The following is an 18,640-nucleotide window of genomic DNA, read 5'->3' as shown; positions in this document are numbered from 1 at the left end:
TTACTATGTTAGTAATACTGTATAAGCTTAATAACTACCAAGTATACTAGTCTTGCTATATGTATTACATGCAATAGAATTATTTGGTGTTATTGGGCTATTCTTTGTATCCTCTTCTGAAGTCAGTTGCCACACTGACATGGGAACCAACCTGGAGAAAAACACAAAGGTCCATAACTGGGACCTAAAATACTATTTTCTCTCTCCAAAATGTCAATGCTGCTATCTGAGGCTAACACAGAGCTGGAAGCCAGCTGCAGATATCCTAATGGAAAGCTAAGAAAGTAGTCCATTTTCAAGTCAGGCAAGTCAAACATTACATCTATCGTTATTTTTGCATTATAAGAAATTATTCCTAGGCCAGGAATTCATCCTGCATATCCTAAACTTCCTGCTATATAATTTTAGGCAAGGGAAAAATCTATGAATGAGGGAAATAAAGAGGAAACTTGTTTGGGATGGGCTGATTTAACACATCACAGAAGTCTGAAGTCTCTGAGGAATGTAGAATATTACAGTGATCCAGAAAGACCGACTTGCGGACAATGACTAGTGAAACAGGGAACATATTATTCATAAAACAGCTGTTCCCAGGGATCTAGAAGTTCATCTCTTACATACTACCTCCATCTATAGTTTCCTAAATGCAGACACACATTCACAAGTGCTGGGAAAAAGAAGGTACAGTCAACAGCAGGGAAATCTGAGTATCTAAACTTCCCTCCTCCTTCAGATACCACTGGGATATGTTTGTAATGCCATATGTTACGACACACCAACGCATACCAGTCTGTTTCAACTACTGTGTGTACATATTCACACATAGACAAACACACAAAATATTGAGAGCTCTATGGCTCGGGGGAATTTCACAAATTTTCAACCAAAAAAATCCTTCTGATATCATTTTTCTAAAGCAAGATGGACTCATTTTCCTTGCCTTCAAACCTTGTAAAATTTTAAGCCCAGACACCCATGTTAGGAAATGAAGAACAGAACACAGTCCTTCAGCTTGCATAAACACCTTGCATGCGTAAGCGGCAAACATATAATTTAATCACCGAAGAAAATTGCTACTTTCTCAGTCATTAAAGTTGAGTAGAAGAGTGTGTTAATGTCAGCACTTACATTAACAAGTCTAGCAGAAGATTATGCTGTTTACATACATTATCTAAACTGATTTAAACAGTCTCTTTCTGCAAATTCACAGAGCAAAGTACACCCGACAGTTACCAATCATGTGCAACTCTGTCAAAAACACGACTACACACAATATAAACTTCACTGTCCCACAGACACCGTGGTTAACTCCATCCCTTTCTTTCTTTGTGAGTCACGCTGATATCCACAGCTACCATTTGAACATTTCCACTGCAGCACGCAAGAGCGACATTCTAGATGTGATAAACTTTATCATACGGAAAATTCACTGTACAAGAGAAGGAAAAATGTTTCCTGTCTAGCTCCATGAAATGTCTTGCTTCCAGCTTGCTACGTTTGGCTAAACTCTTCCTGCGATCACTTCCGAACTAGTCACGTTTTTCAAAACTCTGCCATGACCATCCTCTCTATTTTCTGCAAGTGAAGTGGTTCGAGGTCGCTCAATTGGTTCAACTGCAAGGAACAATTTTGGGTGGACTAAAGATGACTGGTACAACCAGTTCAAATGTCTAGGATTCCACCTGTAAGCAGTCAGCTCCTCGAGTTTCAAAAAAGGTGCAAGCGATAAATTCAGGCAGTCACCTTTTCCCTTAAATTGCCTGTCGTGAGGAAGGAGCAGGAGACTGCCTAAGCCCACTCAGAGTCAACAGACTCATGTTCTTAACTCACACGGGCTTGTTGCAAACCCCCACCCTGCGCTTCCAGACGTTGCGACCTGAGCACGCTACCAGCGAAAAAGACTGTATAGGTTAAGGACATTGAGCAAGCAACTTGCCGCTGTGAAAGGCTCCACCGGAGAAATGTGTCCCCCTCCTCTCTTGGCACTCTGCAGGGAAGAGTGAACTTTTGTCTCTCTTCTTCCCTACCCTAAAAGTCCCAATCTTGTCGCACGACTGAGCAGATATGACTGAATTGGCTCTGATGGTGGGTTTTAGTTGCCCTGCAATATTTAAGCTCCGAGCCAGACGGCTTTATGAAGTGAGTGACAGTTAGTGACGCGGGGAACAATAGGGAGAAAAAAAAATAGAGAAAGAGAGGCAGAGAAACAGAGAGGAGCATCCACTGAACATGAAAAAGCAGAGGGGGGGGAGAGGAACAGGCGACAGGCACCGAAAACCTAGTACATGCATAAATGGGAGTTGGCACAGTTAAGCAGGGACCGAAGCATCTCTGCAATTCTGCCACGGTTCAGCACAGCTCTGTGTGTGTCCCCACTTGCTAGTCGTTAGGTGTTGTGGTGTGACAGGTGAAACGGGAGTGCCAACATCTCTGATGGTGGCAGAACTAACTGAATTAATTTATTACCCTACACCCAGCTCTGACAGGCAAGTCGCATTGCTTATTTCCAGGACAGGTGGTCACACAGGTACTGGACCTGTATTTGGCATTGTCAGATACGTTGGACTGCTCTTTAACATCTTTTATCAGGAAGCAGCAGCAGTATGGGAAAACTAGATCATCAGTCAATATTAATTAAAGCTGAGAAATACCAATTTTGCAACCTTGCCTTTTACTGTTTTAGTTCTGCTTAGCTTTTCCTCCAAATGCATCTTGCAAATGCACATGCATCAAAAATGTCTAAAACAAACTGTTTTGTTAAGGAGCGTAGCCAAATTCCAGCAGCCTAGCAAACAGGAATGTTACCCCAGGCGCACTTGCCTACCCCCAGCCATCCGCAAAAATGCTGGAGAGCCTGCAGGAGAGAAAAATCACAGGCTCAGTAATGCATCCACAAGTACAACTAACTGCCCTATGAGTTTTAGTTATGAGCCAAAGGATATAACCTGATTCTGAGATGCTATTTCTGTAGTCTTTCTGTATGAATTGCTCGGAATGTGCTCTTGGTGTTCAGCTTTGAAGAAAGAGGATTACTGGAAGCAAGATCTGCTAAGCAATGATACAGATACCAGGCTTATAAAGTGATGAAGCAGCAAGTATTTCTTCTCTCTCTTTATGCAGACTCAACAGTGACTTTAATTCCCCCAAATGGCATTGGGACATTCTCTGTCTCTAGAAGAGCTGTCATTTGAATAATATATTATGAGGGTCACAACATTTTGTATCTTCAAACCAATGGTTTCAGGCCTCTCTTCAGTGTTTCTGAGCATTTGTGCCCCTGTAAGTTCAGAGCCTCGTTTCAGCAGTTGTCTTCCCAAACAGCTTTTAAGCAGAGTTGCATAGTCCCAAAGTCCAAAGCACCACTGAAGGCAGAGATGATGTTTTTCAAACTGAATTTCAAAAGAGCTAAAGGGCGAGAGATGGAAAATAATCGCATTTTCCAAGAAGGATCAGTTTGGAGAGACAAAAGAAAAATCAATCTCTATGCATGCAGTTGGAATGAAGGTCATATTCTGAACACCTTAATAAATCACTCTCTTCACAGAGAAGTAGTAGAAGTCTATACATGGCATTTTTCAGCCAGTGCTACCTAAAGCATGGCAATAGTCTTCCTGGAGAAAGGACACACAGAGGAGAAGATACAAGTCCCAAGAACATGAAGTGAATAAGAACAGGCACAGTGTGATCAACAAGAGGAATAAGAGTGGTAAGGAAGAGTAAGGAATACCTTTGTTGCTTTGTTTTGCTATATGCTACTGAGATAAATTAGGATTAATACATAAGTGACTGGTCATCACTGCCACCTTCATCCCCTCTCTGGGAAGCTGTAAGAGAGGGAGGACTAAATGATACCACCAGCAGCTAACACCTTTAGAGTGCCTGCAAGCAGCTGCATCACGGAGGCCAGATGGTTCAGATGTTAAACTGCCCATCCCTTTTCAGACTGAAACCGTCTTTTTGGAAAGCTCAGCTCTGGCTGAATGTGCATATCCCTTTCTGGCCCTAATCTGTCTAATAAAATGAGCCAAAAGCCAAATCTGGTATGTAACTACATGGCTGTAGTCCATCTCTAAATTACATCCAGCTACTGTCAGAGACGTTTCCCATTAACCTTCTATCTGCCACTTGCAAACACTATCCAAATATCAAACGCTGTGTGGCAAGTTGCAGAACAGCTTGCAAGATGCAGCCGATGCAGAAATTCTATTCAAGTCACTGATGACTGGGTATATGTTACCTTCATCTGAATGATCACGGTGACTTTCTTTGCTATCATTAGGGTGCAGAGCCTTTAACACAGGGTACAGTGAGTTTGCTGGACATTTCTGGTTTGCAGGAAAACACACGGTCCCTTCAACTGGATGCCTTTTAAAAAGGCACCACGGAGCTCTTGGCCAGATTCTCCAGCTCACTAGGGCCTCCTCCCCCTGCAGAAGTACAGGCCTAAATGAAGATGAAGATGGCCAAGGAGGAATTCCTCTTGTACTGAGGCTACACAGGGAAGTGGTTGTTTGAGATGAGAATGAAGAGGAGAGGGCAGGAGAAGAGCAAGAAGGAGACTTCATTCTCTCAGGCATCAGGTTAATGCTGGAAGTCAGTGCTGCCTTTGTAATGTGAAAGCAATGGCTGTGAAAGAAAGGAGTAGAGACCATAAAACCAAAGGTCTAGAAGGCTGGACCTCACACACGGCATGCAACATTCGCTGAATCTGCCAAAGAACAGCAGTGCCAGACTGATAATGGCCAAACTGTGTACCTGGCCCAGCATTTATGCTCTTGTTAGGCAACCTGTAGAAGCGCTGAGTACTTCCATCTCCAAAACCAGTGCTAGATATAATAGCAGCTAATGAGAGTAACACTGTTACTCAGTGACTTTTTCTTGCCTTCAAAGAACCATGGACATCTCCTGCATTTTTAAAATGTTATTTTCTTTGGAAATAAGTTTGCTTCATTGCTGACTTCTCATCCTCTAGCTGCTTTGAGGGTGGTGGCTGAGGTCCCGTCTCTGGCACCACTGAGACTGTAAAGTCTTCACTGCAACTCAGCCTTTTGCTCAGAGACTAGGAGGTCACTTGGGGAATGTGGGATTTTTCGTTCCAAATGGATTTCTAACACAGACATGATGTCAGGACAAGGCAGGGCCATGCTATTGAACAGCTCTGTTCATGCATGATGGCAGATTGTGCAATTATATAGTGCACAACCCTGGATAACGATACCTCTCCCTCAAACAAAGTTATCTTATCCTGATCTGCTTAGCTAGAAAGTGGCACATGCTTCCTGTTCTTCTGCTGAACGCACAAACCTTTCACTCGTGGCTGAAGCTGAACACTAGATACATTCAGTCTCCCTGCAAGAAGCTGGGACCTTTACCCAACAATCTTGTTGGCTAGATGCCACCCAACTTAGCGGACACCTGCTTTCTAGTGACACGTCTCTCTGTCCATCCCAGAGCCAAAGCCATCTATCAGTCTGATCACTAGGGCAAGAGTCTCCCAGATTTCATCTTCTCTCTGCCACCTACTGGTGTCAGAAATCATTAAATGTAGATAGCCCTGGGCAAATCTTTAGGCAGAACTTGCCGTGTCCCTACAAGACTGGTAAATGTCACCATCATCCACATTTTAAGGGCAGAGCTCAGTAGAGCTCTGAGATTTTTCCAGGAGTCTCTTCAGAGCCCTCCAGGCACTGGGGGATATAAATTGCTGGGAAATACATGTTGCTGGGGAACTGCAAACAAACCATAAAGAAAAGAGAGGGAGAAAGATATAACGCATCAAGAAAGAGGGAAATTGGGGAAGTGCGTAACAGGAAGGTTTGGGCAAGAACACAGAATTGATTGTGCTGAGCGTCAAGTGGAGGATAAATACTTCGGGGAAATGTGTTTTTAATTTAAGGGATGGAACGAAACTAGACAATTAATAAAGATAAGCAGGGCAAAAGTGGAATGTCTTTCAGTATCTATTTAACTTAAATGTAGTTCTTCTCTGAAAATTACTGTTATAAGAGGACCTGGGGAATTACAGGCCAGTCAGCCTAACTGTGATACCTAGAGAGATACTGAAACCAATTATGAAACAATCAATTTATAAGTAGCTAAAGGACAATAAGGTGATAAGAAACAACCAGCAGGGAATTTTGAAGAACAAATCCTGTCAAAGCGGGCTAATTTCCTTCTTTGACTAACAGGCCTGGTAGATGAGGAGGAAATGGTAGATATAAAATACCATGATTTTAGTGAGCATTTAGAAAATATCTAGATCACAGGCTCCCAGAGCAGCAAGCAAAGTCACCATGCAGAGGCTACACAGGTTGAAGTACCATAATCCAGGGTAATTATCAGGGCTTCGCTTTCCCAGCTGGGAGGATCGCATCCCTGAAGTTCTGCCTCCAGGGCTGCTCAATATTTCCTTGCGTGTTTTGGGCAACAGACTAGAGGACAAAACCGAAAGGATGACAGCTGGGCTGGGGGGGAGGCGGCAGTCCCTCCTGAAGGCAGGGGGGCTGGGGCGATCAGAATTTGAGAAGGCAGCAAGACACTGGAGAGCTGGGCCGCCCTCTGCAGAGGTGACTGCACCAAGATAGGATTCAGGAAAGGGGACTGCACAGACACCAAACACGCTGGTCCAAACTAGATCGTAACCATTTCGGCAGCAGTGCAGCAAAGGAAGAGCTGGGGTGGGGCCGAATATGAGTCTGTTAAGTGTGATTCCCGCAGAAAAAGACAAATCTCATTCTGAGATGCTTTAAGAGGAGTTTTGTGTATAAGGCAAAGGAAACAATTATTTTTTGCATTTACTTGATACTGCTGAGTCTCAGCAGGAACAGTGTGTCCGGTTCCAGGCACTACATTTTACAGGAGATGTAGACAAATTGGAGGGAGTCCAAAAAAGAACAACAAAATGATAAGAGATGTGAAAAAACATGACTTATAAAGAATGGATAAAATAACCGAGTTAGTTAGTTTTCTCTAGGAAAAGAACAACAGGAGGGGAGGCATGATAACAGTCTTCCAGCACATAAACATTTGTTATAATGGGTGGAGACACTAAGCAGTTGTCCTCTATGTTCATCAGAAGAAGAAATAATCAGCTTAATTTGCAATAAAAATGATATAGCTAAACATTAGAAAAACACTTTGCAATGGTAAGAATAGCAAAGCACTGCAGCGCAGTGCTTGGGGAAGCTGTAGAATCACAGGAGGATTTTACGAAGAGGTAAACAAACATCTGTTAAGGATGATCTTACCTCATAAGCAGGAAAACAATCGGGGGGGAGAGAGAGGCTTTCTGAGGTCTTTATGTAGGGCCAAAGATCTAGAGAAATCTCAGAGAAATATTTTCATTTAAAAAAAAAAAAAAGTATCTTGCCACCAACCCTGAAAACTTATCCTGAACATCCCAGGTTGTCTACACTGCCCAGTGCAATGCTGAGCTGGGGAGATACCAGCTCAGATCTGGGAGCAGGTTGGCTGTGTCAGCAAAGCATTCCACTTGAGTTAATTATCTCCCCTAGAGTGGGGCTAATTAGCTGGGGGCAGCGTGAAGCACAGTGGTTCTATGCTGCTTCCCATGCTGGTGCTAGCTCACCCCAGGCTACCAGAGGTATCTCCACACCGCCCTGCTGTCCTGGGGGACGCTTCGGGAGGCTCACTGCTTTGTTCTTTGACTTCAGTGATGACTCTGATCCTGCTGCAGATTTAGAGGTGTTTGCTCACCCTAACCGCATTTCAACCAATTTGTTCTCTTACGATAGTAACTGTAAGATGAAATGCCATGGCTTATTCAGAGTGTTCCATCTGGACACAGACGCTAAACATGAAAAACAGGCTGTGAGCGACCCATGGCACTTCCAGCGAGAACCTCTCTTCTCACTCAGACCACCATTGACCTTTTACAGAGCTGCTGATTTTATCTGAGGGCGGGAGGAACAAGCCCAAGCCACCCACCTTGTCCCATTACTATTGCTGGAGTACCATCAGCAAAGCAGAAATAGGGAGCAGGCTCTGCCAAGCGCTCTCTCGGGCTCCTGCAGCCTAAACCACTAGCGGGCGGCATTTTCTCATTCATGCACTGTACAGCACCAGGGGAGACCGAGGGATGCCACGGATGAGAAAAGAGAAGGCACGGTGTGCCTGTTATGCTGCATCTGCACCCTACCTTTCTCTTCCCTCATCCCTCACTTCTCGAACTTTTTCTGCAAGAGACAAAACTGAGGCAAAGCAAACACAGGAAAGGTGCGGTGATGCAGTAATATCTATTGTGGATACAATTTTTATAGTACTTTTACAATGATTAAATAGATGGACTTAAACTGATGTGGAGATCACTTTTATGTCGTTGATTTTACCTATAGAATCAGTGTAAACTTTGTTGACAAAGCACTCTTTTTGCTAGTATAATCTGTATTTTCACTTGAATCTGCATCCCTCTTCCAGGAAATATTTCTCATGTATACCAGCTGACCTCCATGATTCTCCCTTTAATAACAGCACAGTTAATAACGAAAACTGCACTAAGCTTACAAAGAAGGTGTAAGGCAAAGGAGATGAACTCTCATGTGTCAAGAGTAGGTGCTATGGTACTGCAGCAGCAGCACAAACAGCGCTACGAAGAGAAGAATACTCTTTTAGACACGTGATTTCATGGATCGGCATGATTTCACTTAAGACTTGACCAGGCTATTTCTAGAAACGCAGACCTTTACAACAGTGTCCTGGTTAGAAATTCTAAGTTCTCATGCCAGTGCAGATGCTATTTTTGAAGAGGTGAACTGGGAAAGGGCGCAGAGCTTGTAGGTAACGTGTAGCACATGCATTATGGAGCTATCATATACAAAATGCCTTTCTGAGGTCCTCATCTACTCCCCTCTTACCTGTTCCTTTCTCTGCCCCCTGCCTAGAACCTACTGCCTGGTCAGACATAGAGGTGGAGTGCATCAGCTGGAGGACATGACTGAGAAGATCTGAGAATATAGGCATGCTGCATACTTGGGTGGTCTATGGACTCAAATTTCCTCTGCATATATTCTAGATTATGGCCCTTCCACCACTATTGAGGTCGTCCTCAGAGAAATGGATTAATTGCTATTGGGAGTTGTGAGGTATCAGACCAGTTAGGGAACATGTTGCTTACAGCCAATCTGGACTATGTAAAGAGGATCCAGGGAAAGCAGTGATAAGCACCTGATAATACTTGTGGTGATAATTAATCGCTCCAGGCCTGCCAGTAAATGAGGGGCTAATAATATCTCCCAGCCTCTCGAGGGGATCTCCGTATGTTTGTTTTATCAAGACTTTTTGTACAATCTTTTAACATCCTCAGGCATAAGGAGCTGGAAAGGACAAAGCTTCTGAAAGATCTGAACAAGTGGGTATGTCTGAAAACATCCTGTGTTACCTCACTGTCCATGAGGTTTGTTGCCTTCCAGTTTCTCATGGGGGCTCATTCCCTACTCCTTTCTCCCTTCTTCAGGGCTCTTCTAATGCCACCAAGGCTTGCCTTGCTGAGTGGTAGGCTCAGGGCTCTCAGGAGCATTGTCACCACCCACTCTCCACCTTTATCTCCCTGCCTTCATTTCCACACCACAGAATGACACGGTGGAGGTGCGCTGTGCATATGAGGTGTAGAGGTGGCCTGGGAGAGCTCGTAAGCAGGGCAGGGGAGTGATGGGGACGGCAAAACAGGCCGTTATCTGTTCTTCCAGTCCCAAGAGATGTGCGTACCTGCCGTGCACTTTGGCTGACCTCAGCTTCCTATTTCCCACAGCAGAGCATGTTCCCAGCCTCTCTGGGGAGGACATCCGTGGGGACGGTTCCTGTTTCCCTGCCCTTTCAGTCATTTGCCTTCCTGAGCCTGATATGATTGTTTCTTTGGGCACAGTGTAAAAGATGCCAGCAAGGAACGGAAGCCTCTCATGCCTCAGCAATTTATTAAGAAGAAAAGGAGGTTATTGAACTTGGAAGCTGTTGAGCCAGTCGTTCTCTTTTCCTGATCGAGAAGATAACCCATCCATAGATAAATCATCCATCCAACGGTCTTCAGCATTCCCTGAGACAACTTGGCCTCAAACTAATAAACAGTCGGGTGGCAGGAGGCAGGGATTATCTATGTACAGACCTGCCAGAAAACATAGGTGGTAGGGCTGAAGGGCTTTCAGTTTGGAGAGACCTGTTTGCGGGTTTTTTTCCCTCACTATTTCCAGCAAACTTCAGTCCCTTGAAGGCCTGTTACTGCTCAGTGAATGATACTCTTAACAGCAATATGGTTTAAAGCATTATCAAGATCTTTGTAAGAGAAGCATTGAGATTCTTTGGGGGGTCCCCTGTCCTGTGTCAGACCTGGCAAAACTTTCAGCAGATACTTCTATGGCAAGTCCCGCCTTGGCATAGCAACTATTGATTACTCTTCCACATGTCCTGCACTATGAGGCCCCATTCTTGCCTGATTGACAAACACCATCATAATGAACACAGCTATTACTACAGATAGTTCCTCAGCAAAACACAGGCATGTATTTTAATGGCCTGTGTCTCTCCAGTCCCCGACACTCTGAAGCTGGGACATGAACTCTAATATTTCTGTTGGCCGCCCTGCTTTGGCCCAGGGTGCAGCAGGCTCTGTGGGTTTCTAATCCTTCTGCTGCCTGTCAGCTCCACTGACCAGTGCTGGGTGTATTCAGCTGCAGCCCTGGCTCTTCCTTTCAAAAGCGTGCCTGCCTTTACAGAAGCACAATATAGAAGTCAAGTCCATTCTAATACATCCTCTTTATCTGTATACAATTGTGGCATCCCTTTCCATTTTACATTCATCAAGGCTTTGCCTGCCCAGGGGACTATGGCTATAACACACTGGCAAAGATGCTGGGATGGTTTGTACAACTGAATCGATGGCTACAGCCCTAAGAAAGACTGAGTGGGCAGAACTGGGGTAAAAAGAAAAAGTATTACCTGCTCGCTTGTTTGTGATTTTGAATAGTAATTTCCTAGCTAATAATATTTAATATTTGTGAGTGGTGTTCTAGTAAGTGGATTGATGATTGGGTCCGTGACAGATAACCGAGTGACACTGGAACGTGGGAGCACTGGTTGTTTGAGCACTAACCAAAGAAAAAATAAACATAAGTTATTGCTTAGTTTAACACTTGCTGATGTTGCTGACTCAAAAACAGCCTTGGGGATTTTTAAGTGTTCTAAACAGCTTCCTCCTTTTGCAAACCTCACATCCAAAATGAACAAAACCTGTATTTCACCTCATCCAGACGGGTAAAGTGATGGTAGAAATGAGAGGCTGGTAGCAGGTTTACTGATCGCCAGTTAACATATAACCCAGTTATACGAAAGCAGAAGGTCCAAAGCGGTAATGCAATGCTTTGAAAGACATGATGCTTTAAAAAGTCCTGTTTCCCAACCCTGAGTAGAATTCTGCACCAAAAAAAAAAAAAAAAGAAAAAGATTTAAATAAGAAAATATAAATACTTATTGAGAACTGCTTAAAAATTTTTACTAGGCACCAAAAATACACAACTGCCCAGTAAAGAAAGAGAAGTGTAATTGAAAAAACACAACCAGATTTAAAGTGGTAATAGGAGTGGCTTTAAGTAAGTAAACCACACATAACAAACAGTAAGAGAGGAGAAACTGAACATAAATTAGAAGACAGGAATTACAAAAAATTTATGATGGAAGTGAAAGGGGAAAAAAACACTGACAAAGCTATTTTTTTTAAAAGTAAATTAAGAACAAAATGAGTCCTAATCATCATATTGAGCTGTTATCAGATGGAAATGTTAGATTATTCAATAATAATGCAGACAAGAAAAATGAAATCAATAAATACTTCTATCCTACTGCTGGGAAAAAAGAAAGTAGATGATGAAGACATTGTTGATGACATGTCTATTCTTGTAGTATCTCAGAGGAATTAATACCACCAACTAAAATCAGGCATCTTAAATCAGCAGGACTGTATACTTTGCACTGAAACTTTTTTTTTTCTTTTTTAAATAAGCTGCACAGGATGTCTCTGCACTGTTTATGTTGATTTTCTGTACTTCTTGGTGCAATGGGTAAGTCCTGGAGGACAAGAAAAAACCCCATATTCTGGCATTTTGTAAAGACTATGCAGAAGGGCCTAATTATTTTATAATGATGTGATAACTGTAATTACTCACAGGTAACTACAGACTTGTGATAGGATCTCAGGCCTGAACTAAATAATGAAGTAGCTAACACAGAACACAGGGAATAAAAGGAGGGAAATATAACTAGGGGTAATCAACATGGGTTTATAGAAAATTCACCCCATTGAACTGTGCTAATACTTTAAGGAAATTGCACATACCGTTGTTAAATATAACAAAGCTGGTAGAATGTACTTAAGATCCTGGAAGGCAGTTTCCTTCTATCACATGGCAATTTGATTAAAGAACTTGCTTGACATAAAAATAAGATAACAGTTATTAAACAGACTATAAATGACCTATATCAGACTGGTCCCAAAATACAACTGAGAACTAGAAGTGATTGTTTTGTTTATAGCATGTTTGTACCAAGTCCCTGGAGGGTGTCTGGCGTCACAATATTTTTAGTCAATAACCTGGAAGAAAACATCAAATGTTTTGCAAATGTCACTAAGTCCAGGAGAGGGATGAATCATGAAAAAGGGGACTGCTGCTCTAGAGCACCCCGGATGGCACAGCGATTCGGGCAAACAGAGAGGGTTTGCTTCAGCACAAGGACGGTCACGTCGTGCACATCCGCAAGGAGCTCAGCTGTAGCTCTGCTGCAGGGAACTTTGTTCAGGGAAGCAGTGACTTCACGGAGGACTCTGAGCTCAGGGTAGCTGAGGAGCTGCATATCAGCTCGCAGTGCAACATTGCGCTTGATAGAGCTAACATGATCCTTGTACGTACATGTAGAGGCAAGGTATGTACGTATATCACGTCAGTCCTGCCTGGTTTATTCTCCAATTTTCATGACAGTGCTCTGCTGTCAAAATCTCCCCATTATGTATTCTCCATGACCCCTAATTCAGCAGATTAGAAGAAGAGTGCTTATTTTCTGCTTCAGAAGTCAGCTTGCTTTAATCACTACCTGCCAGTTTGAATGAAGAAGGTACCCCTCAGGACTGTCTTCTCACCTTGTACTGATCATATGAGATCTTAGGTGCAAACATGGGCTGCCAGTATGTAATTTTAAGGGCTTAAATCTGCTCAACTCTACTCCAGCTCCCAAAAATAATTTATGATGATCTGTGAGGTAGCCCAGAAATTATTGTCATGAGTGGTGATGTACAGCATCATCCCGAGGATTCTTGCTCATGTATTTCAAAAGCTGGTCCCATCTATGAGCAATGCCTCATCTCTCAGTCCTGGAAAGATAGCACCTATCTTTGCTACCCATATAAGGGAAGCAGTTTGAAGGACACAGGCAAGACCATGAGAGAAGAAAATTGAAGCGAGAAGACTAGAATTACTGCAAAGCAGAAAGCAGAGATTAGCAAAGAACACTCACCAGAAAACAAAGCAATAAAGATACTGCCAGAGCACAACCCACGTGTGCCAAAGGACCGCTCACAGGCAACTTGAACGTAGATCCTGCCTCCCTCCTTCAAGCTTAATACAGATGATGCCACAAAGCACCAAAGTGCATTTGTATGAAAGGGTATCACACATCAGCATGTAGCAGACTCGTATCTGTCCAGCATGAGGGTGCCAGCAACCTCCTGTGTGTTACTGTACTGTTTCAACTCTATTTATTGGAGTACAAATGCCAGTCGTGGCAAGCCGTCAGTGAACCTACAAAGACTTATAAACAACCAGCCACCAACCACACACCCAGAACAGACTCCCAAAAATACAGAGACTCCTGCAAATTCTCTTGGATGCTATTCGCTGGCCTTTCGAAGCCATCTGACCATCCTATGGGTAGATTTTAATTTAGGTGGAAAATGGCACTTCCATTAACAGGTCTCCCTGATGCCAAAAACTTTAGTCACTGATGAATCTCAGGGGTCAAAGGTTAGAACCACTTCATTTCCTGCAAACTAGTCCAGTGCTGTTACACTCTTTGAATGTATTGCCTATCCTGCCAAAGCATGGAAACCCTGGAACTGTCCTAGAAAACATCTGTCCTGGGAAAAGCAAAGGCTGCCAAGGAATTAAGGAAAGGGTATTCATTTCTGACCTTCTTTTCAAGAAAGGATTCCTGGGCTTGCCTGGGCAAAAGGCAAGCAAGGGGCAATAGAAGTATTATTCATGGAAAAACAGAACAAAATAAATAATTTAGACTTTCTGCTAGTGCAGGGAAGAGGGCAGGCATTTAATCTAGCTTGTGTCCCTTACAGAGAAGATGATAAAACTTCCCTAGACTGCCATGGAAGGAGATCTGTGAAAATGCCAAGTACTTCTGATGATCCAGGCTCAACTCTCCCTTTTAGGCAAGACATTTAACAGTGACAAAAGTAAAGATGGCTGTATTCAGACCATGCATCCCTGACCCATGGAAAACATTGCTAGACTGGGTCTACGCCCCAAAGGACTGCGTTTATTCAAGAGCACTCATGGTTTCAACAGCTCTGTGTGTGTTAGAGAAAGGGAAACGGGCTTCTTGGGAAGGGTTTCTATCCAAACAGCAAAGTCTTCATGAAGCAGAGCGCGAGTGTTCCTTTTGAGTCATTAATTCAGCTGTTTTGCACAGCAATAAACCCTAAATAAGGAAACAGCCAAGAGCAGCGCAGATTGCCAGAGGGGTGGGGTAGAGCAGAGGTCTCCGCTTCTGTTCCTGAAAAAACCCTTCACTTATACTCCCCAGGACTAGATATCTGCCTCAGTGGCACAGGTTATCCATGAGCAGAGGCAGTCCCAGTACCACTGGAAACAAACCCAGGGTCATAGCATGTTTCTGGAGAGAGCCATCAAAGCCAAAAGCTATAAGGATTAGAGAAAGTCTCCCGGGGCCCAACTGTGCGAGCACAGCCGTCCCAACCATGTGCTGGCTTGCAGTGATAACATTGTGTGCTGAGGTTGGCACTCAGTCCAGGTGAAATCACAAGAGGAAAAGCTTCCCACCCCGCGCAGCCTCGTCAGTCACATCCACGGCTCCTCGCCCGCTTACTGCCCCTCGCCACGCTCCACCCAGCCAGCCCGCAGGGGACATGCTGCCCTGCCTGGCTTTCTTCTACTGTGTTGGGGTAGGGCTGGCTCACAAGTAGCCATTTTGCTTCCTAGGAAGTGCTGTTACAGTACCTGCTCATACCGGCTGTGTGTGAAGGCTCAGAGCCTCTGCTGGCACATATTAATGTTGCCCCAACCTCCATCTGCGTCAGTGCTCATCTTTCCAGCACTGTTCTCAGAAGTTTCTAATGGTGCCTTGTACCACCGACTCTTCCACATGCATGCTTTTGGCCTCTGCCAAAGTCTAAGCCTGTGAGAAATAAGGTAAGAAATGTAGCCAAAGCCTGGCACCTTGGGAATATAGTTTTTCCACAAAAAAAAAAAAAAAAAAAAGTCCATTGAGGGGGGAGGGAAAGAACTCATTCTTGTTTGGTTCAGAAATATAGGAGAATACTGTTCAAGATTTAAAGTATATGACAAAGCCATAGATGATGGTATGCAAAGAAATGCCTTGGATTGGCCAGAGAATTAAAGCAACACTGATAAATGACAATTAATACCTCTTATCATTTCATTAGTGGACACTAATGAAGCCTCATTTACTTTGGGATAATACTGCAGCATAATCCAATAAAAAGGTGAACCGAACACACTGAGTTCAGGTGAGAGGCCTGCATCTAGCCCATGCCCTCTTCTTCCAGCAAAGATGGTGCTTGGTTGCTCCCACTGGAGACTCTGACTTCTCCCACCCTGTACAACCGGACAGCCAGACCCATGGGTGCCACCATGGCCAGTGGAACAGTGCTTTGGGATGAGGGGCTGGTGGCAGGGTAGGGGTGGTGGCAGCTCCTCTTTGAAATGTTGGTGCTCACCTCCACCATCCTGAGTGGTCTTTCAGTGGTGAAGGTGCTTGCCAGTGTCACAGAGTGGGAACAAGGTAGATGGTTTCATGGGAAACAGGAATGAAGGGGGAGCAATGCTGCTTACTGGAGCAATAGCATTTGAAACTTGAAGAGTGATGTAGCTTGGTTGTTTGCAGGCTATTCACACAGGGCAGAGTGAAAAGGATTAATGCCTTGGGTTGGGAGGGGATGCCTTCTGCTCTTGCTGTGAGGTCCAAATTCTCAACCCCATAGCTGCCAACAGTGAGCCCACCTCCAACTGTAATGCCAGAAAGAATTGCTGTGATCATCTAGACCCATACCTTCAAAAACTTGGGTTAGAAGATTCAGCAGAAATCATTTCCATTTCTGCAAGATTTCGAGAGATGTCACTTTCTGACAAGAATGCAGCCACAATTTAAAAACCTCCTGTGGAGGATCTTCCACAACCCTCAGTGAGTTTTTCTAGTGGTTAATTACAGACAACGTTAAAGAATGCTCTTTTTCATATGACTTTTTTTTTCCTCCCAGTTTCAAATTCCAGTGTTTGGATCGTATTACCCTTCAGTCTGCTAGACCATAGAAAGCTTGTTCCCCATATAAGTATATAGAGACACTGAAAAAAGTTAGCCTTCAGCTTTCCCTTTTCCCTTCAACTCTTCGACCTCTTTCACTGGAAGGCACGCTTCCAATTCTTTAATACCCTTGGGGCATTGTCCCTGAAACCTCTCCCATCCAGGAACCACCGACAAAAGCACTAAACAGAGTACATGGGAAGTGACCGTGTTAGTGCTAAATGACACACGCACTCAGCCTCTCCTACAGCTATTCATCTTGAAGTTATTTACCGAAAGCTGCATGAGTTCCCCCAACTACAGCATCATCCTGGAATTTTGCCGTCAGCCAGTGAGCTGCTCCAGGCCCCACGTCTTCCCTGTCACTGCTTCCCGAGACAAAACTTGCCAGCTGATAAGCATAGCCTGTGTTCCTTATTTTTCGACACATGACTTACAGCAGTTAATGTTATGCTTGGCCCCATCTTTCCGAGTGATATGGACTATTGTGGTAATGTTGGGGTTTTTCTGCTAGCTTACTGATTTTTGAGTCATTCCTGCTGATCAATGACTGTTTTGCTGCCTTTCAGATCATTCATAGTAGAGTTCAATAGCATACAGCCACAAATGACCAATTTTACAATACTTATTCCCCCTTACAATTACACATCTCCATCCATTTGGAGGACCAACACATTTCCTGTAAAGTTCTAATGTGGCAAGAAACAGCCACAACAAAAATCTTTAAAAGCACCAAACCAGCACTATCTATTCCTGGCTCAGTCGACCTTGTGTAATTTTATTGTAAATGCTTTAAAGTATAAGTTACCCTTTGATCCTATAACTTTGTTTCTGTAGGGGCTACTACAAGTGGTCCCTCAATTAAGAAACAATAGTCTTCCTCTCTGGCAGGGACATAAGCAAGCGACTTACAATTCTCAAACTGCTGCTAGGATCTCGTCTTTCAGAGATGTCAGATTTCTCATGAAAACACAGGAACATGAGTAAGTTGTTCTCAAAGTATCTGTAGTGCAAGTCCCTGATCTGGCAAAGCTTACTTCATCCTGTGTCAGAGGAGCTAGTCTCAATGCTAGCAGGAGGCTAAACAGTCAAAGCTTTTCTATATACTGTTGTAAATACAAACCTCTTCTCACATCTTTTCAGTTGTTAAATACACAAATATGGGATTGCATTCCCATGCCTGGTTGCCTCAGGGGCAGTACACAAATTGCAAATAAGCAAATATATGGATTCCCTTACTTCCAAGGGATTTTTGAGGATTTTGAGGATTAACTACTTAACCCCTAATTGCACCCACACTGGCTGGCTAATGAATGAGGTGAGGCAACACCGTCAGCTGGTGAGATTTCCCACTTTATTGTAGGATCACTGTACAAGAAGGTATGAAATCCAATGGCTTTCCTCAGTGTAAACAAAGGGTCCAAGCAACACAGATCCTTCCTGGAGAGGCACTTTCTCCCCCAGTGTCATAGCTGACTAATAAAGAACAATCTACCTCCTAGAAGATTTCACTTTAACTATAAGGAACACTTTGGTTTCCTGCATCATCCAAGCGGTTTGCCCATCCATGTCAGACCACACACCAGAGAGGAATCTAGCACACTCCGGGCTGCTCAGGTTTGGTGTTTCTGACTGGGAGGAGAGATGTGGTTATAGGGTGAAACAGGAGTCATTGGTGTCAGGAAACACCAACCTTTGCAACGTGCTGCTGGATATTAAACTTTGAGTAACCTTCACTTTAGTCTCCTGACTAGGACCAGGAAATACAGAGCAGCATCTTACAAGCATCAAGACCTGCATACTCCGCACCCCAAGGTATAGCTGTGGCCTATGGTAACAGACCCATGAAGATTTTTAATGCAAAAGATTTTTAACGGCTTCAGAGACCCCAGCTGCGGTACCATTGCATGCAAGCTAGCAAGAGGGATGGGGATAAACACATGGCTACTGCATGTGGCACTTGCCCTGTGATCCACAAAGTAAAATAGCAAACATGTTCCTTTGGTGATATGTTCCTTCACATTATTTTTTGGAATAAAGACTTACTCGGAGATCTGATACAGAGGATCCA

General features: G+C 43.7%; 1 protein-coding gene across 5 annotated transcripts in view; it reads right to left on the bottom strand.

Moving 5' to 3' along the window:
- The window catches only part of GJA8 (gap junction protein alpha 8), a 46,633-nt gene that overhangs the window by 9,868 nt on the left and 18,125 nt on the right, over positions 1–18,640 (bottom strand). The window contains exon 1 of one of the 5 annotated variants that reach the window (XM_075769180.1): positions 15,986–18,633. The exons of 3 other annotated variants lie outside the window; for them this stretch is intronic. The gene's annotated coding sequence lies outside the window, so the exon portion shown is untranslated. Of the gene's footprint in view, positions 1–1,932; positions 7,222–15,985; positions 18,634–18,640 lie in introns of those variants that run through there. One more of the 5 variants, XM_075769191.1, reaches the window with a different exon arrangement.

The sequence above is a fragment of the Balearica regulorum genome, chromosome 1 (assembly GCF_011004875.1).
Source record: "Balearica regulorum gibbericeps isolate bBalReg1 chromosome 1, bBalReg1.pri, whole genome shotgun sequence".
In the NCBI taxonomy this organism is placed as follows: Eukaryota; Metazoa; Chordata; class Aves; order Gruiformes; family Gruidae; genus Balearica; species Balearica regulorum.
Note: the sequence above shows the minus strand (reverse complement) of the source record. Positions and strands in the feature narration are given on the sequence as shown.